Consider the following 24,867-nt stretch of genomic DNA (forward strand, 5'->3'; position numbering starts at 1 on the left):
CTATTTTTTATTTTTTTTTAACCACACCATCTCTCAGCATTCATGTCTTGTCAAGGCCTGGCTAGCTGTCTGCTGAATAACCACAGCTCTGTGCAGAGAGGCTGTGGGTTTGTTACAGCACGGGCTCTGCTCTGAAACGTGATAAAATGCTGGAATTTTAGTTTCTAAGCTGTTGAAACGTTCATGTCTAAAATAAACTGCATTAATAAGCTGCACCATATTGAAGCAAAACCAGCACTGCTGCAAAAATAAACCAGTACTGGTGTGTGACACATCTGTGAGGACAAAACAACTGTTATGTTGTGATGTTATTTCACATCCTGAAGAATAAAATAACTTTTAGATGCAACTTGCTGTTTGATTTGGTCCATTTTCTCATCATGAGATTTGACAATTTTTTTTACTGTGTTTCAGCAAACATCCCGAATTAAGAGTTGGTTAACTACAGCATCCATGCCAGAGCTACTACCGGAGCTACAAGTCAGTTGTACGAGGGATCAACTTGAAGCTCAGTATGTCCCTGCTCCAACACAGCAGACTCAAATGGAACGTACAGCCTATGAACAGCCTCATTAATTTGAGTCAGGTGTGTTGGAGCAGGGAAACATTGAAAACCTTTTGTTTGTTTTTTTTTATTTACTTTTACTATTACTGTAAAGCACTTTGGCCTATTTGACTGCGGCCCTTTTGAACTAATTAGAGTAGGCCTGGTGTATACAGACTCAGTGGGACATTTACACTTATGTTTAAATAAATGGAGTTATTTAATGGGACATGCAGCACTAATCACATACACTGAAATAAGTCATTTTTGTGATTGAAGATTAATTAACGGCGTTCATTTTTTGATCGCAGTTATATATATATATATATATATACATATATATATTTATATTTATATATATATATCTATATCTATATCTCTATATATCTATATCTACATCTATTCTATTCTTCTATTCTATTCTACAGTCATTTAGCAGACGTTTTTATCCAAAGCGACTTACATTTGAGAGTAAGAACAACACAAGCATGAATTCAAACAAGATGGGACGTCATAATTAAGTGATAGTCAGACCGCTTTTGAGTCCAGTTGGACCTAGGTCATGTAGTGCTAGTGCAGTGCATATAATTTTTTTTTTTTTTTTAGTCATTTTATTTAAATACAGGATCACGATTTCATCACACAATATCAACTTGGTCATAAGTGCATGATTTCATCACACAATATCAACTTGGTCATAAGTGCATGATTTCATCACACAATATCAACTTGGTCATAAGTGCACACAGCTTCTTCAGTACTTGGTTGAGCCAAAAAGCTGGACAAATCTTTCTAACTCCTTTAGTTAGCTATATATCTATATCTCTATATCTCTATATATATATATATATATATATCTATATATATATCTATATATATATATATATATCTATATCTATATATATATGTCTATATCTATATCTATATATCTATAGATATAGATATATAGATATATATATATCTATATATCTATATATATATATGTGCAGGAGCGGCAGTGGTGGAGCTCGTAGGAGCGACCGCTGGAGCAGAGGCGGTGCTCCTCACCAGAGCAATGGCTGGAGTCGCGACTCAAGTAGAGGTGATGCTCCCCTGTTACGACCCACTATAGGGGTATGAAAGGGTGTAACAAAAGAATGTACAAAAGGGTGGACAGGTGGTAAAAAAAGAAGACTTTCTGTTGGTACGGGTGCCGACAGAAGCAGACGCCTGCCGAATGCCACCCTATTTTGGGTCCTCATTCCCATTTGCCACCAGAGTGAAGCAATCAGCCCTTCCTCTGACATGAGCACCGACAGAGCGTCGAAGCAGTTGGAGAGAGCAAGTCTACTTTTGTCCTTTCTTCTGCAGCAGACCACCTTGGATCAAAGTTGGTGTTTTGGTGTGGAGCTCTAAGAGGGATGTGGTGATGTGTCTGGGTTCCATTGCACTGTATACTGGGAGCCGCCGTTAATGAGGAAATACGTAAGTAGCGCTGTTTGTTGGCCATGTTCAGTAGACTATCAAGCAGCTCATTTTTGGATCTAAGCTCATCATTAAGCTTGTGGATATCATCTTTGAGGTGAGTAATTTGCTTGACAGTGTTTTTAGATTCCATGTCGTGTTGAAAAGGCGCTGAGGCAGCCATTCCAGGTTAGTCCAGGACTCAAGCCAGATAGAACCCTTTTCCTGTATTAAAATTGTGTTTAAAAATAACGTTGGCTTAAAATGCAGTGTTTTTAAAAAGGCTTTACTGCTAGTAAAAACAAGTAAAAGATATGTAAAAAATTTCCATAAAAAACATTAAAACTGTCAGATTTGTCAGAACGTCATGCATTAGCTGAGAGGGGTTTGGGTATTGTGTAATATTTTCACCTGACCCACCGCAACTACAGCATGGTCCTTTTCTTTTTTCTTTCTTTTTTTACGTTTTAAGTCGGCAGCACTAAGATTTCTTAATATAAAATGCAATATAAATAAAATGTATTATTAAAGAAGAGCTGCCACACTGACACATTTAAAATTTGATTTAACGCAAAACAAGATGCTTTGTAAACCGTTTACAGCAGCTCTCACTGCTGAAAACAACAAAGACTAAAAGAAAAAAATATGCATTTCGAAAACATATTTTTTTTCAGTGGGGCTTTAAAAGCTGGAAAAGGAAGCTGGAAGGGTCTATACTACAAATGTCAGTCAACTCTCTTCTGTTTCAACCCACACCATCGTTCATAAAATGAACTTTACTACTTAGATGCAGATGTAATACAGTTACAATTACCCCCATAAAGTACTGATGACCTGCCACACAGCTTCAAAAAAACACAAGTTAAATTCATTTGGAATAATTTAGAAACCTGAAAACTTCAGAGAAACAGGCAGAACAAAGTCAGTCACAGGATGACAGAGGAACATATGCACACACATCTACAAATATAAATGTGCAACTAATACAGATCTCTCATATAGTAGACGTGGTGTAATGAATAACAGAGTTATAGACGAAGTTGTGTCTGAACTTTGAGCCTGTAGCTTTCTGCAGTCTAAGGTGAGCTGATCAAACACCACAGGTAAGCTCTGGAAATTTACATTTACATTTCATGTCATGCTTTTTATTATAATAAACACAAATCATGGGTTTCAGAGACAGAAGATTTCTCAGTGTCTCTTTTTATTTTCCCATTTTTCATTTGATTTTGTTGCATGAAAAAGTTCAGTCTGCCGTGTAATAAAAATCCAGTCAGTTACAGGTTTGTTTTTATAACTTATTAATCTATAGAAAGCCAACCTAAAGACATTTAGATCAGATTACTTTTCTTCTGTGTTTGAACATGTACTGCTACTTTATCTTTTTATTTTAACATTTTATGTTTTCATTTAATAACAGATGTCAGGGTTTACGTGTGATAGTAGCAGTAATTACTTCAAATTTTGCTTTCAGTTTTAAAGAGAGCTTCATGTTCAGTCCCAGCAGAAAGAAAAAAAAAAGTCCCTTTAGTTTTAGTGGATACCAATAAATGTTAAAAGGTCAAACTGTAAAAGCATAACTATATTTTTGGGCTCTTGATCTCTGTGCAGACCTGATTCATGGCCACACAAACTCCAGCTGGAATGGAAAAGGTGGCATTGTTCTCTGAAACCGCTTGGCCCACGGGCTTGGTTGGTATTCTTATTGGGCTGGGTTTGGGTAGCTCAATAACTGCTCTCATATGTTGGTGTTATTGCAGACGTAAGTAACAGCTTATTAATAGATTTTATTTTACTTGTTTGATATCATTACACAATGTACATATTTAATTTAATGGAGATTTAAAATAATGGAAATGGCTACATGAACTTGATTTATTTATTTTAAAACTGTTTTTAACAAATTTGTGATTTTTAATTTGGTAGTAAATTTATTTGAAGGATTTCTTGGCTTTAACACCTAAATACTGCTTATTGTCGCAGAGTGTATTTGGTGTGTTTCTGTATAGTTAATGTCTTTATTTTTTTTCCCCACATTTTACCAGGTGACAAAACTAAACGTCAAAATCAAAACCAACTGCCTGAAAATGAGTCTCAAAGTCTGAATAAATCTCAACATGACTCTGCACCGTCTTCCACCATCGTGGAAAAGTTGGAGACAGAACTGAAAAACCAGAGGGCTGGAGTCAATGACAAACTTCAGCAGGTGGACATGAAGCTCAAGAAAAACAAGTCAGAGCTTCAGTCTGTGGAGGATGAAATAGCACAGAAGGAAACAGAGTTTGATAAACCAGAGGAATTACTAAGACAAAAGGAGAGCTTGTTAAAATCTCAGTGGGAATTAGACGAGATGAAAAAAATTTATGAGAGACAGTCCCATGACATTGATAAGCTGTTTGAGCCTTTAGAGAGTCTGGCTCCAAGAATAACGATCACAAACCAGGATGTTCGCATTTCAAAAGAGTAGCCAAACAGATAGAAAGATTAAACGTAGAGTAGCTGCCTGCACCAATTATTTGTAGGTAAAAATTAAGCCTACACTGTAAAAAATATGAGTAATAATACCAGTCCAAAATAGTGCTGCAGAGAGTTTTACCTTTAAATTAGTTTAATTACATTTTGTTTTATACAACGTCACTGGCTTTAGATGACTATAAATCCTTTTTTTTTTTAATTAAAATTATATTAATGTGATAAATCATCAAAAAGTCAAAATGAACAACAAAAAAATATATAAATTAATTTTATAAAAAAAAAAAAGTTGTGATGACATAATCTAACTGAATAACTAATATTTCTGGATGTGAACTGATACTTTATTATCCTACGGTCAACAAACAAGATAAACAAAACTGTATATTGTATGTTTTCTAGTAAATTCGACAAAATGTTAGTCTCTTTAATTAGCTGAATCTGTACAATTAAGATTAAAATCTTTAAATGTGCATGTCTTATTAAGTGTACTGCTGTGTTTGCTCTTTTAGCAAATTTTATCTTTAAATTTTTGTCATCTTGTTTAAAAAGAAAATATAAAATGCACTAAAATTAAATATATAGTTTGTGTAGACACTGTGTAGACAGTGGCTGGAAGCAGTTTAATGACATGAAGCTCCTCTCCTGAAGAGGAGACGGAGACAGCAGCCTGACATTAGTGTTAGTGGACTTTCTTTTAGTAATTTATTCCATTAAGTTTCCATTTTATTCATTGGTCAAATCTATGATTCAGTTTTACAAAGAATCAATGAACATGCAGATGAATTTGAAATTCCATTAAAGAAAACACGTTAAAATCTTTTTCATTCTTTTTAAAACAACAGAATAATTACTTTTGAGTCATTAACTACCTTTATAATGCTGTAACTCTGTTACTAACTCTATAATTAATTACTTTTTAAAGTAATGTGTCCCACAGTGGTTAAAAGGGTGAATTTACTTTGGAAATAAAAATGATTGCACTGGAAATGTGTAATTCTTATTTTTTTGGGACAGAGAGAGTATGTATTTGAGTTCTTAGGGCACCCTGAAGGCTAGTAGTGGCCCTGATGAACATGACATGCATGGCAATGTCTGCATAGACCACCTACGAAGTCTGTAACGAAGCAGCAGTCCGTTATATAGAACGGGTAAATTAAATTATTGCACTTTAGATTGATTGTTTAGGAATATTTGCAGTTTGATTTACATTTTGAACTTTAAATATGGAAAGAGTTGCAGACAAATGTTTGATTATTTATTGGTATATATGGAACAATGTAATAATGACACGTGATATGATATGTGAAACAGAAACGGTATTAGTAAAGTTTTCACGGAATTAAGACAGAAAATATGCGTAAATTAGGGATACTGTGCTGCAGCTGATCCGCTCGATCACGTGTCAAACATGTGACACGGAAGTGTTGCAAGCATTGTTCCTGAAAACTGATTCAGCCAAAAGTCATCTGAACATACCAATTGAGGCCTCGTTACATCATCAATGCGTGTTGAGCAGCCCCAGGAACTCTGAGGGGGTGTGGCTTGTCAATCTCAGTGATTTAAAAGAGGTTCCAAACACTTAGATCATGGGTTTTTCAGAGGAGGAGATTCTGCTAGCTGTTGTGCGACATTACATTTGGAAAACAGATTTATGGAAATTATCACATTAGCATGAGCTTATACTGGGTCACATTTAGCTGAGATACATTTATATAGACACACTTAGTGACAAACACAAAGGTGTAATACTACATACACTTACATACAGGCAGCACACATATCATCACATATATATAGATACATATACATATAGTTAGGTTAATGTATATAACATAATATATAAATACTGATAAGTGTAGTGTTTGAAAGGCTTAAGTGTCTGAGTGAAAAGTGTGGCGTGTGAGTAAGTGAGACAGAGAGTAAGGGCGATGGAGGAAGAGCAAGTCCACCCAAGCGAGTACGTTCCTACGTATGGAAACATTTTGACTTGATTGCAGCAAAAAAAGTCAAGTGTTTGATATGTGCTCAGGAGCTAACGTACAGCAGCAACACGTCGGCGATGCTGCAGCATTTGCACTCCAAACACCCAGAGACAACGGTGACTACACCTGTGGCTGCTGCTGTTGCTGCTCCTGGTGGTGCAGTAAACCATCAATGTAGGTTTCTAAATTTCTACACTATAAGCTAGACATTATGAAATGAGTACTAGCCAATTATGGTTAATTAATGTTCAATATGTAATTTATTTTTTAGTGTGGCAAGCTGAACTGGATGAGGCACTGGTGGGCATGATTGTCATGGATGGAGGACAAAGGCTTCAGGGCCTTTGTGCAGAAGCTGGACCCCACATATGTCCTGCCTAGTTGCCAGGCTTTGAAGGTGTTAGTGCTTTGCGCACAGCCTGAATCTGGTTGTTAAAGGCAAAATAAATAGCACTGACATCTAGTGTTTCAAATCAGAACTGCAGTCGACAGAGAAAAACACAGAGAAAGGCATGTGGGGGTGAGATTAGTTGTAACTGTTAAGTGTTGAGAAATGGTTCAAGGGTTAGCTTACAGTATTTGTTTGTGTAGGTAGGTTGAAGATGTTTGTAGAGTCCATGTAGTGAGATTTACAATGTAATGTTTGGTTTTATGACATGGGAAAGCACCTTTGTTTAGAAGGAATCAGTGGCAGAAGAGATAAATGTTGCCATTTTGTTCATTTTATGGGCTGTAGCTGGTGGAGATGAAGCTGTCCTACAAAAATGAAAATTATCGTATCTGAAGACAAGAGAGAGATCATTTCATCAAAAAAAAAAAAAAAAAACTCTGTATGTGAGAACTTTGGGTGTCCTTTTTGACTCTGAGCTGGATTTTATTCCACACATTAGAAATGTCACAAAGACTAGATTTTACCAACTTAAAAACATCGCCAGAGTCCCCTTTCTCCCTCTTGCCAACACGAGATGCTGATGCATGCTTTTCTTCCTAGCAGTTCAGATTACTGTAATGCCCTGCTCTCTGGTCTACCCAAAAAGTCTATTTCTAACACCATTGTGGAGGATGAAATAGCATGGAAGGAAACAGAGTTTGATAAACCAGAGGAATTACTAAGACAAAAGGAAAACTTGTTAAAATCTCAGTGGAAATTAGATGGGACAAAAATTATATATATATTAATGACAGTCACATAATATTGACTGTTCGAGTCTTTAGAGGCTCAGGTTCCAAGAATAATGAACAGAAACAAGAATGTTTCCAGTGGAAGCCGTAGCCTGACAGATAATCACATGAAACACACAGTAGCTGCCTGCATCAATTATTTGTAAGTTTTAAGAAATACTACACTGTAAAAGAAAGAAAAAAAAAAAAGTCACAGTGAAACAATGAAATACTGTCCACAGAGATGGCAGCGATTTCCCTTTAACATACAGTTTCCTAACTAAAAAGCAAACTAAAAGTCATAAAACTGAACTAAAGATAAAAAAATATATATATTGATCCAACTATTTATTTATTTATTTATCCATTCATTGATTTACTTACTTATTTATTTCTGTTTTAAATATTTTTTGGTTATCTTTTTGTCCATTTTTACCTCCCCATGACATACTTTTCCACAGCAGGATCCACTACAACTACATTTACTTGGTTGATTATGCAAATTATCTGATGATGTCATTTAGCAACTTCTAGTGACTCTTATAACAGCCAACAGCTACTTTTCTGACTGAGGAGTTGGCAACAGTGAGTAAGATACAAATTTCAGGTGCAACATCTGTTACAGCCACCGCTTATTGCAGCCAGCTGTGGCCAGTTTTGTCACTGATTAGTGATTTTAGAGCACTGCCTGGAATGGCTGGAGCCGGCACACCTCTGTCTACACTCCTCTGATTGGCCATGCCTGGACCAATCAGGCTGCCGCTTGTTAAGAGCTGAGGCTGAAAAGGGTGCAGCCGAGGCCAGTCTGGAGGGGAAGCCGCGAATGGCACAGGCCGCGGCTCCTCACTTAGTCTCTGTGTGTCCGTGGTAGGAACATGGCTGATTAGCACAGGTGGCCTCGTTCCGAGTTATGGCGGATTTTGTTGGTAGCAAGGCCTACTGAGTGCTCGCTGTGCTTCATGTGAGTGAATCTTTTGTAGGGCAGACCATTATTTGGACACAACAGGAGGATTCCTGGCTGTGGTGCGTCCCATGTGGGGACTTCGGATGGTTCTGTTTTTAGTTTGGGTTCACCTTTGTTTACGCACTCAGTTCAGTTCAGGCTCTGCCACACTTTAGTTTGTGTTTCAGCCACAGTGTTTATTTTTGATTTGGTGTTGGGCTAGATTAGTGTTTGGTTTTGGTTGTGACTTCCGTCACTTTAGTTTATAGGTCTGCTGCTCTTTTGTTTGGTTTTACCTTCACCGAGTTCCGTACAGTCTTTTGGTTTTCACTTGGTGGTATAGGTTTTGGTATGTTTTTTTCAGCAGGTCCTCTAATCCCAGCACTTCTTTATTTTGTGTACTTTTTTGTTACAGGTTTTCACTCATCGTTCACAGGGTTTTAATAAAATGTGCTTATTTTACTTTTACCATCTGTCCCCAGCGTCATCTTTTGTTGCGCCCAATCATGCCCCTGAATCGGGTCGTAACAACAGCTATGAAATGAGCCAACACTGTCAAGGGCAGCAGGGGCTGTTAAATGAAAAATCAATCCCACAAGTGAAACCAAGCCTGGGAACAGAAATTTTAAAAAGAAAGAGTATGTGACTTGTTCTATAGCAGATGGAGAAAAAAAAGAGTTACCAAATGTCTATTTTTGTGCCAGATCTAACGGATATGAAGGAAACATGGAGATAACGCAATTTATCTGATTTCAGTTCACGGGGACTAAAGTACAAGTTATTCATTGAGGAAATGGTTATTGGTCAACGTGAGGCTGCTCTGCAGAACGGGTGTGTACAGAAAGTGTTTGTATTAATTTCTTCAGAATTTAACATTCTATTGAAATGTAGTTAAAATTTAAATGTACTTTGTGTGAGTATCTGAAATCCAAAGCATGTTGTTGTTGGATGGAACTTTTACTTGAAGTTGATTTAAAGGAACTGATGAAAAGAAGGGCTGTTCCGAACTGAACAGGTGTAACATTAACATTAATATTTAATCATTCAAACAGATTTTGACTGTTCCAGTGGCTTTATTCTCATGGACAACGCAGTCAAGTTTGTGATGGCACTGTTTACTTTAACTTTGTCTGGATGGATAAGTATGTTATGCTTCTTCTTGTATAAACATGCATTGTGAGAAGTACATTCGTCTTATTTTCAACTAAACTGTTTTTCTTTTTTTTTGTTTTTTCTGATTCAATCATCCTCTTGTGTTTCAGATTACCAACAAAATGATCCACAACCAAAGCACAAGGAAATGGATAGCTACTATCAAAAACAGTTAAATAAAGAAGTGGACAACTGGGAAAACATGGAAATGGAAAAGAACACAGTCTTGGAGAGAGTGAAAGAAAAACCAGAACCTGAAATGGTAGGTGAGAAAAAACATATATATATATATATATATATGGGAGACCGTGGATGGTTGTAACATGGGGAGAGTTGAAACGCCACTGGCTAAGGCTGAAACACATGTATGCTGATTTTATTGACTAAAAACTGATTTTGGAATAAGAAAGTAATTTTTTTACCAACACTTAATTTAGTTTAGTACTTATATAACCTAAAATAAAATCATATGACTTACAGTAAATGAAAAAGTTGTCTTTTAGGCAAAATGTGATGCATTCCCCCCTTGCTAATTTCAAATCACTATGCTAACACAGCTACCTAAACATTGGCTGACAGGGTTGGGGTGGGTTGTAACATTTATGTTAACAGTGTTACAACCATCCCCATTCATAAAATTAAGTTGCTTTTGTCAAGCCCGGCTCGTGAGAGCTTGACAAACAAGGAAGCGGGACAACGAGGGATGCCAATTAAAGTATAGTTTATTAAGAAAAGGTGACCAAAGTAAATAAACGAAGCGTAACAGTGTAGCCTATGTGTATAATCTGTAGCATCAGTAGTGTATGGGAGTGTTGGTTGTGGGAAGGTGTTGTGTGGGAAAACTAAAGTGGATAAACTAATGGGTGCACAAACAAAGGACAAGGAGTGCTGCCAGTGAGCAGGCCGGCGCGGAGAGCCCCGCAGGTGGAGAAGGCCTGGTATTTAAGCCCAAACGGGCCACGCCCCCGCCAGGTACCGCGGGAGAACCGGAGCAGCATACTGGCCACCTGAGAAATGGAGGACAGAGGCGGAGAGAAGGAGGAGGAGGCAGAACAAGAGACAGAGCTGGAAGCAACCAGTAAAGTCCCCAGAGACGGACAAAATACAGCCCTAAAATACAGCTACCTAAACATTGGCTGACAGGGTTGGGGTGGGTTGTAACATTTATGTTAACAGTGTTACAACCATCCCCATTCATAAAATTAAGTTGCTTTTTTTATTTTATCATTTTTAAAGCATGTCTAGCCAATGGAAAAAAGAAAGAGAGATGTGTGCCAGCTTTTTTTTTTTAAAAAAAAAAAGCATCTGATGAGGTCTCAAAGAAGGGAAAGTCATTCAGATCAGTTACAGGAATCTGTCATGTAACACTGAGCAGATACTGCAAATCACTGCAGAAGCTGAGAGACCAGCGATCCAGTGATCTTCCCAGAGTAAGCTACAATAGAATAAAGAAAAGCAGAAGAAGCAGCAGCAACACCACCCCCACCAATAAATAAATAAATAAATAAACACACATGAAAAACGCTGAAAGGCAATGCTGAAGATTCTGAGACCTTGGATGATGGAAATATTTGTATTATCTACATGGAGCCATCTTGCAGCTCAAGGCCAAAGGAAGTGTGGGTAAAATGTACCCAGTGTAGTCTATGGGGCCACCAAGCTTGCACTCCAGGGTTACCAACTTTCATTTGTCAATATTGTGATTCAGATTAAGAACATAGTCAAACAAAATATGTACAAACTAGCCCTGTTTTTTTTTTTTCTTTGTTTTTTATATGCAAAAAGTATGTAAGCTCAATATCACACCTGAATCTTTTTACACAAGTGCAGAGTTATCATTAAGCAGCCATAGTACTGTTACGAAAGTTTGTTCAAGTAGGCTTATTCACACACAAATTCACACACTTCTGAGTTAAACATTAAACGTTTGAGCTGTAGTCAGTTAAAGAGAAAGATTTTGTTTGGGATCTTTTTTTCTTTTCAATAAATCCATTTTTGAAGCATATTATACGGTGTGGCATCTGTTTAGGCTTCTTTTGTCCAGTTGTTAACAACCCTCCCCAGTATGTGTTACAACCATACCCGGTAGTGGGGTAGGTTGTAACAAAGGACAACCATGTGTTTGACATTAACATACGTCTGTGATATTCTTGCAGATTTTTGAATTGGTGCATCCCCGGTCTCCCCTATATATATATGGAGACAGGGGATGGTTGTGACACTTTTTGCTTCAACACCTGTAACTCATTCAATTTTTGAGCTAAAGTTCTCAAACTTTTATACGAAATACCCACATTTGTCTCTCATTCCTGATTGGTGGAAATGGTGGCGTTCCAACTCTCCCCATGTTCCAACCATCCTCGTTCTCCATGTGTTAAATTTTATTTTGTCATGCTCAGAACTTTCCTGAACTTTGAAGAAAGTAAAATGTTCAGGATTTAATTTAAGCTTGTTTTTGTGAGAATTGCTCGGGTTTTGTTATGTATATTTTTTATGTATACTGTGTGGGGTCTAAAAGTAATTTGTTTTACTTCAGAATTCAGAAAACCTGAAACTAATGGACGAGCTACTCTTTACTCCTACATTCACCACCTTGAGTGGATCTTTTCCTCTTGGCACTGTTGTTATTCTGCTTCTTATTCACACATGTGGAGGTAAGTTGGACTGAACTCAACACTCTATAAAATCTGTAAAAAAGATACAAATCAGAGAACATTTGAAAGTTAATTGTACAGACACTTCCATTAATCTGAAAATGAGAAATTCTGTGCTTTCATAGTCCATTCATGATATTATACTGAAAACACGAATGGACAAGCATTTAAACCAAATAAAATATTTACTTGAACTGTTAACAAGCAATTGAATTTAATGTATAAATATTATATTATTAATAATGAAAGAGTAAATAAAAATAAAAACTTATTATTGAATTTAATTTTAGTTTATGAGAAGACGTTCTTGTTGATGCAATGTGCGAATAAAATAATACAGAAATAAAATGATACAGATAAATCTATTGTAAATAACTACTGTAAAAATTACAGGAAATTGTTTCACTGTTTGACACTTGGTCGTACTTTTATGGACTTTTCTTAAAGTGAACAGGACTTTTTTGACTGCTGACACACTCCAGCCACATGAGGTCTAGCATTGTCTTGTATTAGGAGGAAGCTATGGCCACCCGCACCAGCATATGGTCTCACAAAGGGTCTGAGGATCTCATCTCGGTACATAATGGCAGTTAGGCTACCTCTGGCGAGCACATGGAGGGCTGTGCGGCCCCCCAAAGAAATGCCACCCCACACCATTACTGACCCACTGCCAAACCGGTCATGCTGGAGGATGTTGCAGGCAGCAGAACGTTCTCCACAGCGTCTCCAGACTCTGTCACGTCTGTCACATGTGCTCAGTGTGAACCTGCTTTCATCTGTGAAGAGGACAGGGTGCCAGTGGTGAAGTTGCCAATCTTGGTGTTTTCTCTGGCAAATGCCAAACGTCCTGCACGGTGTTGGGCTGTAAGCACAACCCCCACCTGTGGATGTCGGGCCCTCATACCACCCTTATGGAGTCTGTTTCTGACCGTTTGAGCAGACACATGCACATTTGTGGCCTGCTGGAGGTCATTTTGCAGGGCTCTGGCAGTGCTCCTCCTGTTCCTCCTTGTACAAAGAGCGGAGGTAGCCGTCCTGCTGCTGGGTTGTTGCCCTCCTACATTCTCCTCCATGTACTGATGTACTGGCCTGTCTCCTGGTAGCGTCTCCATGCTCTGGACACTACGCTGACAGACACAGCAAACCTTTTTACCACAGCTCGCATTGATGTGCCATCCTGGATGAGCTGCACCACCTGAGCCACTTGTGTGGGTTGTAGACTCCGTCTCATGCTACCACTAGAGCAAAAGCACCACCAGCATTCAAAAGTGACCAAAACATCAGCCAGAAAGCAGGAACTGAGATGTGGTCTGTGGTCACCACCTGCAGAACCATTCCTTTATTAGAGATGTCTTGCTAATTGCCTAGAATTTCCACCTGTTGTCTATTCCATTTGCACAACAGCATGTGAAATTGATTGTCAATCAGTGTTGCTTCCTAAGTGGACAGTTTGATTTCACACAAGTGTAACTGACTTGGAGTTACATTGTGTTAAGTGTTCCCTTTATTTTTTTGAGCAGTGTATTTATTTCAAACAAAAATGAACTCAAATTAATAAGAGTAAAGAAAATAAATGTAACAGTTGCTATAGCGTCCGAAAAAGAGCAGGATGAAGTATAAAAAACTATACAGGATGACGTATAAAAACTTATGTATTCCTGCCCTCCTTTTATAATCAGAATTTTATCTTCCTTACAGTTGCCACTTTAGTTCCTTACTTGTCAATTTTCAGATTTTTTGTTTAAATATACATCATAAAAGATATAAACATGTATGCATACATACTCATGTACACATCTGCATGTATACGTGCACATGTACACACAATTACACAAAGCAAAATAAATACACATGTTTAATTGTGCTGGTTTACATTTGTTCTTTTTCGTTGTACTTTTTGAATAACATTTCTTTGAATTTTTCCTTAAACTGGACATTGAGTTCTTCCTGAAGATTATTCCATAGTTTTACACCATTTACTGTAAGGCACCTGCTTTTCATTTTTGTTCTTATAACTTAAAATCTTTAGATTTAGTTTCCCCCTCAGATTATCTCCCCCTTCACGGTTAAAGAACATTTTTTGTATGTGGTCGGTTAATGAATTATTTCTAACTTTGTACATTATTGTTGCAACTCCACCAAATCAAGGAATTTTAGTGTTTTTAACTTCCCAAATAGTAGATTTGTGTGTTCCCTATATCCAACTTTGCAGACGACCCTTATTGCTTTTTTTTATTATATGTTTAATGGTTGTAGAGAACTCTTGTGTTTCCCCAAAGCTTAACACAAAAGTTTAGAATCAATCAAAATACAACTGTTGCTTTTTGTAAATGAGTCATGTACAAAGGAAAAAAAATTGGTCATGACTGAAACTGACATGACTTGTAAAAATGTAGAAATTTCCTTTGTGTTCTCATTTCAGCTGATTTGGTTGCAGCAGTGTCTCTCTACATCTTCTCACCTGCTGGCTTTTTTAACGTTGTGTTTGGTTTCATAACGCCTTGTTATATGCATAAAAGGAATGGTAAGTTCTCGTTATCTGGTGTTTGGTGATATGCCACATGATCGGTTTACAGATTTTGATACCAAATATCTAATCTTTTTAGCCCCAAAACATAATAGTGCAAGTCAGGTTTTAAGGTTTTATAGGAAATGATGCACAATCAGTATTATTAGGAAGGTACAGTTAGACAGACATCACAATTTAGCCTAAATAGAACTGGGGCAATTAAGCTATGAGGCTGACGATAAGTAAAATTTTTGGAGACAGTCTTAATTTAATGCAACAACTTGTTTGCCTCCAATGCACCATGCAAACTGATTCAAATAACAAACAATAAAATAAATGCTGACACTGTTAGTATCTCTTCTGGTTAATACAGCAGAATTGGAGAAGAGAAATTCCAGGCTGCAGAATGATTTAAAGATAAAAGAACAAGACCACAACGATGTCACAAATGCACTATCAGAGACGAGGACTAAACTGGAGACGTGGAAGAATGAACTCATGCAAGAACTGGAGGATGTGGAGAGCAAGATAAAAGAAAACAAAGAAAATCTTCAGTCTGTGGAGAAGGAAATAAGACAGAAAGAGACTGAGTTTGATAAACCTGCAGCTTTATTAACAGAGAAAGAAAACCTGTTGAAAGATCAGTGGGAACTGGATAAGACAAAGAAATATGTTGAGAGACAGTTACTGAAAACTGAGAAACTGATGGAGCCACTAGAGAACTGGATTACCAAAAAGACAAATACTTGAGTTACATCATTACAACAGAGGTATAGTCCAATAGACTAAGTTTGAAACAGTTTAGGACTACGACAGGGAACAGCTTTACAGCTCTACAGATTAAACAGTAGATCCTAATGAAGTCATGGAGAAAAAGCTGTTAAGATACTTAAAAACATGGCAGCAAAAACATTCATGTACAAAAGTACTTTTACTTTTTCACTTTACTCAAGTGAGAGCTGAGACTTGTTACTCTTTGTATGAATTTTTTTTACTTCGAAGAACAAAAAAAAAAAATATGTCTTCATTTTTACACTCATCTGAATTTATACCATGTTTATGTATTATAACTAGCATAACTTTCACAGTCATGTTCTGCTTGTAATAAATATCTTAGACCCAAATGTCTGGCCTTTTCCTTTACTTTCTTTTTTTTTTATGTATTTATTTATTCGTTAACCTTTAAAACCTGTTGGATGTCCAGCGCCCCCCGAGCCCTTTCATTTACGTTGTCATTTTCTCAGAAACAGTAGTGTGTACATATGTGGGTTAAATTGTGATGAATAGCTTACCCTTTATGTCATGTACATAACTTTTCCAGGCTTTTATATCCTGTTTAGGAGGTTTAAAATCCATCATGATCCTTGATGACATCATTATTATGACCTCTGCCAAGGCTGAGGTCATCTGTTCAATGGTGTTGGTTGGTCTGTCTGTCTGTTAGCAACAAAAAATGAAATTTTGAGGAAATCTCACAAATGAAATTACGAACAAGTGATTAGATTTTGGGGGTGATCCAGATCACAACCTTGATTTTAGTGCAAACCCTGTTTAGGAATTATTTTTAATCTGCTTGGGGGTAAATACAAGACATTCATCAAATCAGACAAGAAGAAATCAAACATTTATTTCATAGTAAATGCAGCTACGCTGTAAAATAAGGGGTAAAAAGCAGGCAAGGACAGAACTTCAACAAGTATTATGGTAATTTACCCATGCATATTACCAAACACAACATTTCAGACACAGGGATACATTCTCTGAGGTCCCAAGATGCTCCAAGACACCAAGAACATGTATTTGAATTTTAACATTGTGAAGCAGTTTTTCATTTAATTTATGTAGGTCTGTTTAGGGTTTTTTTTTTTTTTTTTTTTGTTATATCTTAAGATATTACCAGGGCTTAAGGTGGAAAGGATCATTCAGAACACTAAAACAAAAAACTCATTCTCCATGTTTACATCTATTTTGTAGTTAACCTCTGAAAACCTGTTTCTTTATCAACTTTTATTTGTATGATGCTGCAATTTCTTAAGGTGCCCTATATACAAAATGCACAAAACTGAACACACCTCATTGCACCTGGTTAAAGAACAATCCTTCTAACGACCGAAACACACATGATTAAATATTAACTTAGTTAATGTTTTCTGTGGTGTGGTAAATCCAGATTTGATATCACCTGGTTGTAGCTTCGTATGGTTTCTCTTTGTTCTGAATCGTGACTTTTTCCTACAGCGAGGTAAAAGGCTCAAAACTTACAATTAAAAAAATCTACAGAGGATGGTGAGTAAACATTTTGAGTTTCATTTAAAACTTTATGAACAAAATAATAATGGCAGTAAAATCTGTTTATAGATGCATGAAAAGTGACAAAGAATCAAAGTTCACACAGTTTTATCTGAGAACTTTGACCACACTGCTTACCGACACCAGTCTCTGATCAACTGAGGAGGTATTTGATTTTTTAATTTTTTTCTATTCATGGTTTCTGTGTTTTTAACTCATTATAACAACAAGATGAATAATGAGTAAAACACAGTTGCTGCAGTACACCACATTTGAGGTTTTCATTCTTGTGTTAACTGTAAAAGCTGTGATGGTTGAATCTTTAAACCAAATACAGATTACCACTAGTATTGCATTAACTATCACATTTTGCTACTAAGAACTTTATATTGTTTGTAATTCTGATTTCATGAAGACATTTTATGTTGAAACGGTGGCTAATGAACCCACTGAAATTAAATTTAGTCATTTTGCCTTTTTAATTCTGTCCTAACCCAGGATTACATTTAGTAGATATTTTCATTCAACATGGATCCTTTTTTATTTTTAATTTATAATGGAAATAATGTATTGCGTTGCTTTAAATTTATAATTATTAAAAGGCACAAAAAATGATTTAAAATAACATTATATGTATATATATATATATATATATATATATATAATTTTTTTTTTTTTTTTTTTTTTTTTTGGCAATTATTTGAATTCTACACTTTGTCTGTGAATCTTTAGCCTTCCAAGATGGCTCAGGTCCCAGAGAGATCATCTTTAAAATCTTTGCTCAGAAGCACTTTGGTTTTAGAGCACGTGTTGGGTTTCCTTCTCCTCACACCCTCTTGTGAAGGTAATTTCCACACAAACACAGTGAAACAAACTGATGGTTGTTAAATGATTTATCAGAGTTTAAAACATCATTAGTCATTATTAGACACCAGCATTTCTTATTAAATTGAACATACTCGCCTGTTTCTTCAGGTCAGTTGCAGATGCCCATCTCCTCCTCAGCAGTTACAGCAATGGTTGGTGGTGACGTTGTTTTACCGTGCCACCTGAAACATCCCACTGATACTGGCCAGGTGACAGTAGAGTGGGGGAGACCTGACCTGGAACCCAGATTTGTGTATGTGTGGCACAATATGAAGGAATATCTGTCTGAGCAGAACACAGCCTTCAAGGGAAGAACATCGCTGTCCATCGACAAGATGAAGCAGGGGGATGTTTCACTGAAACTCTCTGACCTGAAATACTCAGATAATGGAAGATACAGATGCTACATTTCAAAAGAAGAAAGAGAAAACTTTGTTGATCTTATTGTTGGTAAGTAAATACAATAAATAAAGCTTTTAAAATGCAGGGTTATAAACCTGCATGTGTATGCTGATACTAAAACCTGTCTGGGAAACTTTTGTTTCATTTATAGATATTTAGTTGTAATTTAATGTAACTATGTTGTTTTCTGTGAGTACTATAACTATCTATTTTTAGACACAAGCTGCTTTTCCAATCTCTTCCATTTTCAGATTTTAGCATGAATCTCATCGCATGAATTGATTTCAGTGTATTTTAAGCATTAAGGGGCTCTTCCAAAAATCTATTAGACCACCCTGTAAGCTGAAACATGACACTATAGGGAAACCCTTGGAGTTAAAATCTTGGGGATGTGTGCCCACATGTAATAACATGGAAAAGAGAGAAAGAAAAAGCTAATATAAAATAGATACAATGCAAAAAATAAAGTTCCTGTGTGGGGAAAGACAGTATGAAAACATGATCAAGTTTAAAGATTTCAGCTTAAAAGAATCAGATGCAGATCTGGACTCTAAATAAAAACTAGTGAAATGCAGCAGAGAACAGGTGGGTCTTTAACCTGGATTTAAATAAACTGAGTGTTTCAGCTGATCTGAGGCTTTCTGGGAGTTTGTTCCACACATGAGGAGCATATAAGCTGAATGCAGCTTCTCCATGTCTGGTTCTAACTTTGGAAACTGATAAGAAACTGGATCCAGATGACCTGAGGGTTCTGGTAGGTTCATACTGGGTCAAGAGGTCACTGATGTATTTTGGTCCTAAACCATTCAGAGCTTTGTAGAGCAGCAGCAGAACTTTAAAGTCCATTTTCTGGTGAACAGGCAGCCAGTGTAAAGACCTCAGAGCTGGACTGACTCGAGCAACAGAGTTCTGAATAAGCTGCAGGTGTCTATTTTCTATCAATGTTGATTTTTTAGGTAGAACCTGTAAAAACACTGTTACAATAATCAAGCCGACTAAAAATGAAAATCATGGACTAGTTTTTCCAGGTCTTGCTAAGACATCAGATCTTTTACCCTTGATGTATTCTTAAGGTGTTTGGGGAGCCTTATTTTCGCACCATGACATTACACGTCACGTTTATATTAGTGCATGTTGCGCGTTCAAAAATATGGTTACTTTTACAAAAACTATTTGTTACGGGCCCCACTCATTACAGACAGCTGGGGCTCATTTGGTATGCAAATGCCAGGCCCTGATGTCTGTTTGGAGTGGCTGGTTCAGGCGCGCCCCGGTCTCCTCCCCGCTGATTGGCTGGGCAGTTAGCCAATCATGTTCCTGCTTGCTGGAATCCCAGAAATAAAAGCCTGTTGCTGAGATCAATCTGGAGGGGTAGAAGCTGTACAGCTCAGGCTGCTTCCCCCTCACCATGGCAGAAATACGGTGGCGTTGCTAGTCTGCGTGTTTACTGTGTGTAAATGGTAGCCTTTTAGGGTTGTAGACTACTTCGTGGTTTCAGCAGGTGTGAACCCTGGCTGTTTGTGTTTTCCCTTTTGGGAATAAATTGTAGTCTCGTTTTGGGTCAGGCTTTATCTTCGTGTAACACAGAGCTTGTTTTAGCTTCGCTTTGGGTTAGTGTTTATGTTCTGCCTTTTGATTTATCCTTGGTGTTAAACTTTTGTTTGTGTTGTGTTGGAATAGTTAAGGCTGCTTGTTGGTGATTGTGTTCACTTAGATTTATGGAACTGCTGCACTTTTGTTATTTAGTTAAGTTCGCTGGTTTCAGTGCACCTTTTTGTTTATCTTAGTTTGGTTTACCTGGCGGATTTTGTGTAAGGTTTTAATAACGTTTTGACTTTTCTCTCAGCAGTTCCTCTACCCCCAACACTGGATTATGTTTGACACCTGAGGGGTATTGCACGAAACCAAGATAAGGGATTAAGCCGGGATATGTTGGTTATCCTGGCTGAATTTAGCCCTAAGTCGGTTGCATGAAAGCAGCTCAAACTAATCCCGGCCAAGTTACTGTGGTGATTTATCCGCTGCAGCTAGCCTGCTCTAGACCAGGCTAACTGCTCAGGCTAAGATTAATCCTAGCGAGTCACCTGCATGTCCAGCGTCAATTCTATGAGGAATTAATGTGTTTTACAGCATGTCCATGGTCTTCCTAAGTATGGCGCGTCATTTTAATTATCCAGTATTAAAATATTACATATACAGTCACTGTACATTTAATCGAAATCTGTTCGTAATCGCAACAGCCTTTTTATATGGATTCGAGTTGTAGTATTATTATTCTATTCTATTCTACAGTCATTTAGCAGACGCTTTTATCCAAAGCGACTTACATTTGAGAGTAAGAACAACACAAGCATGAATTCAAACAAGATGGGACGTCATAATTAAGTGTTAGTTAGTTAGTGTTAGCTTTTGAGTCTAGTTAGACCCAGGTGCTGTCGTGTAGTGCTAGTGCAGTGCATATAATTTTTTTTTTTTTAGTCATTTTATTTAAATACAGGATCACGATTTCATCACACAATATCAACTTGGTCATAAGTGCATAATTTCATCAGGCCAAGTGTTATATTGCTATGCTCATGAAGACTGCTCGTCAAATTGCTGTCAGAGGTTTTATAAATATGTGTTTTATTGCAGTAATTGAGATTACAAAACACAGCGGATGAGGTTACAAAGGTGTATTCAAAGAAATCCGTGACGAGGGCAATGTAGAATATTCAGGTCCAACTCCCCTTCACCTGTTCCCTCTTCATAATGGCTTGCCCTTTTTGCGGAGGATGTGCTGGACGAGGAAGCCCGCATCCTCAGAAGAGCACTCAGACGTGAACGAGTCTTCAGGGACAGCTTACATCCCCTGGCCTTTGGAGATGACTATGTCAATGAGAGATACAGATTTTCGGTTACTGGATTTCCAGCAGTTTTCTGAGTGTACGGCGTTTAATCTCAAGATCCAGCTCCATTCCTTGGAGCTTGCTCTCTTTGAGTCAGCTTTTAACATCTGCCAGCTCTCTCTCTCTCTCAAGGTGCCCTGAATAAAGCGTTCTGACAGTTTGTGAAGTCTGTAAAGGAAATGTCAATTAGCACAGCAGGATTTGTGCATAACGTAGATGTACTTTAGCCAATACTCACAATGTTACCAGGCCGCTTAGGAGACTGTGCAGCATCCGGGTCCTGCTACACATTTTCTATTAGCACCACATCACTGACTTCATATCCTTCATGGAATAAATAAACAGGCCAATCCCATAAAACTGACATGCCTCAAGCCTTCTGGACTCCACTGACACAGTCTCCTCATCTGCAGATGTGCATTCTGCAGCTGCAGATGTGCCTTCCTCCTGCCGTATACATGCAGCGAGAGGACTCGGATTAAGATTTCACAGAACATACCAAGCCTGTGATTTCGAGACACTGTACTAACTGGATCATCTTCTGGTGGCTCCAAAAGTGTAATTGTGTTCCCAGACACTGCAAGGTTATCCAAAGTCAGACACTATATTATATTTGGTTGTGTTCCATGTGCAGTAGAATTGCAGTACGTGATGTACCTTGTATGAAGCGGACAGTTTCTGTGGCTGGGACAGAGTCAGTTATTGTCCCTCCCTGGATCCCCTCCATCACTGGCCTCCCTTTATTTAAATGGAGTGCCAGTTCCTCTGCTGGAGTCACATCCTGGCTTGGTGGGCCGCCCCCTGTGCCAGTTTATAGGCCTTTTTTTAACTGCTACAATCATACAGACATTGAACATGTCAGCAAACACCTCATCTATTCACCTCATTTGTTCACGGTTATCTACTTTGGAGTCACTTACCAGCCTGCAAAATGTTCTTATATTTAATTGTTTCTTGCTGCCAGGTCCTTTTATGGCCAGACAGGTTTGTCCTTTATGAAGGACAGAAAGATAAAATAGATAAAAACGTTACATGAGGAAAATAGATTAAATGACACATTGTGGATAATTGTTTGCACCTAATCATACTCTACATTTCCTGAGTAACATGCACCTGCTTGTCACTCTTAAAGTATACAACAGTTAGTGGATTTGAAAAGTAACTCCTTTAATTGTAGCCTAATTATGACAGTTCCAGTGGAGCACTGTTTATTAATTGTACAGTTTTTGACCACTTACGCATTGAGCCGGTCGGCTATTGTCTGCCAGACTCTCTCGCGTTCTTTACTTATGGCATTGGTATTGCCTTTTTTCCTTATAATATCCTTAACTTCGTCAGAGAACTCCGTCAGGAGCTGTTGTTCAGCGGCCGTGACGTAGGACGCGCGACTTTTATCCATTTCCCCATCGGTGATTCTGTGAGCGATCGCGAGGTCTGCTTCAGTATGCCGTGCACACGCACTTATCCCAACTATCTTCACCTGGCTTAACCTAGCCGGACCTTCTCATCCTGGCTCAGCAAACGTGCAACCAATTGAGCCAGGATAGGCCGCGCAAGCTAGGTCAAGCTGGGCTTGCTTAATTATCCTGGATTTCTTTATTCTGGTTTCGTGCAATACCCCTCTGGTTTTAATCTTTATTTACACTCTCCACAATAAAAGATGCTTGGTTTCACTTTAACACCTGTTCATAGCATTCCTTTTCGTTACTCCCTCCCACAACCCTTGAGTGGGACGTAACACTATTGTATGCAGCTTTTTTTAATCAGAAACAGCAACGGAGAGCTCTTTAACCACAAAAAGAAACACATCAGGTGGTTGTGTGGATGCTCATAGCACACAACATACAAACAATGCTGCTGTTTACGGTCCTAAAGAAAACAGAAGGGATCATCTGTGTCGTTTTGGAAGATTTTTAGGTCTCCCCCTAATCTCTTTGGGGGATCTCTGCCTTTTAAGGGAGCCAAGCTCCCCTTAGCTCCCTTGTAATTCAAACCCTGTCTTCAATGCATTTACCAAGAGCCTGTACAGGGCCTTGGTCTCTTGGTGACATTGTAATATACAGGTGCTCGTTATAAAAGTAGAATAGCATGAAAAAGTTGATTTATTTCAATGATTCCATTTAAAAAGTTAAACTTGTATAGACATTTATTCCTCTCAGACTGACATTTCAAATGTTTATATCTTTTAATTTTGATGATTATAACTGACAACTAATGAAAATCCTAAATTCAAGTATATGTCATTAATGACTTTGGTCAGAGCATCTCAGTGCTGTGGTGCTGTCTAAAACCTGACTGGAAGACATTGTAGCAGTTGTTCTGTGTTTAAAAGTTGTTCAGTTGATAAAAAAAATCTGCTTTTTCGATTATCTTACTTAGAAAAGGAAGATTTGAGCTCGGCCTGTAGTTGCTCATTTATGTCTTGTCTAGATTGTCTCTTTTTAGAGAGGTTTGATTACAGCTTCACAGTTTTTAGAAGTTCTGGGAAGATGCGTGAAATTAAAGCCAAGTTCACAATCTGCAACAGATCTGGCTCCAGAGTCTTTAAGACATTTTTTTGAAGAAACCTGTGGGCAGGATGTCAAACAGCAAGAGTAGGAGTTCAGCTGACATAAGACGTCGCCCAGATCTTTGCTGTTATTGGGATTAAACTGTGCCATGGTGTTTAAACTGGTTTTCAATGGACATACTTCTGTTGAACCTGCTGTTGATGAACCAACTGCTTGTCTGATATTCTGGATTTTCTCTGTGAAGAATTTGGCAAACTAATTGCAGGCCTTGGTGTTTTTATCTTAAGGTTTCCTCTAGGCTCTGTCTTATCACGTTGTTTTTGGTCTATCACGTCTGTTGTCCTTGTCCAAGGGAACAGAAGTCTATTCAGAAAATAAAACAGGTTGGAGACCAACAGCCTCACTCCTGACCTGTTCAGGCAGAATCCATCTGTCTTAAAAAAGTACCTGCAGTCCCAGAGTGAATTGAACTTGTCTATGAAATTAACTGGATGTGTGGTACATGCAGCGAACAGCCATGTATTCAGACTAAACAGCCTTCTGAATCTCTCCACTCCTCATGATGGGAGGGAGAGAGCCACTGATGAATATCCGGGCACCAAGACAGCTGATCGTAAACAGCAGTTCAGTAAAATTCCGTTTCAGCACCTCAGATTGTTGTTTCACATCATCATTCGACCCCACGTGTAGGATGAGGTTTTCCACAGTTAGGTGCGCCACCACAATTTGCACAGTTTTGTTTCTCACATCTGATACCAAATCCTTGGGAAAGCAGAGTACTTTTGTATGTTTTCCACAAACATTTCTCACATCTTTTACACCAAAGTCACCAACAATCAGAGTCTGAGGCCCAGCCATTTGCTTTTCTTGTCACCTTTTACTTTCTGAGTTGTTTTTTGGTCTAACCCTGGTGTGTAAGGAGATTTCATTTCGGTCATCAGATGTAGATCCAGAATCCTGCAGCAGAGGAGCAAACCTATTCTGTTGTTACATGTTCGGTTTTTGTGGAGAGGATTTGTTAGTTTTCCTTTTGATGACTGGCCATGTC

At 37.9% G+C, this 24,867-nt stretch overlaps 2 protein-coding genes and 1 long non-coding RNA gene across 3 annotated transcripts in view; all 3 read left to right on the forward strand.

Moving 5' to 3' along the window:
- Positions 1-24,867, forward strand: part of LOC121640308 (butyrophilin subfamily 3 member A2-like) — a 66,207-nt gene that overhangs the window by 34,442 nt on the left and 6,898 nt on the right. The gene's annotated exons all lie outside the window — the stretch shown is intronic.
- LOC121640219 lies at positions 9,215-15,249 on the forward strand. Its single transcript, XR_006010404.1, has 5 exons — positions 9,215-9,379; positions 9,601-9,690; positions 9,811-9,962; positions 12,237-12,354; positions 15,237-15,249. It is a non-coding gene; the product is annotated as an uncharacterized LOC121640219 (long non-coding RNA).
- Positions 17,081-24,867, forward strand: part of LOC121640310 — a 39,385-nt gene continuing 31,598 nt past the window's right edge. The window contains exon 1 of the mRNA XM_041986021.1: positions 17,081-17,149. The gene's annotated coding sequence lies outside the window, so the exon portion shown is untranslated. The remainder of the gene's footprint in view (positions 17,150-24,867) is intronic.

This window comes from Melanotaenia boesemani, chromosome 5, assembly GCF_017639745.1.
Source record: "Melanotaenia boesemani isolate fMelBoe1 chromosome 5, fMelBoe1.pri, whole genome shotgun sequence".
NCBI lineage: Eukaryota > Metazoa > Chordata > Actinopteri > Atheriniformes > Melanotaeniidae > Melanotaenia > Melanotaenia boesemani.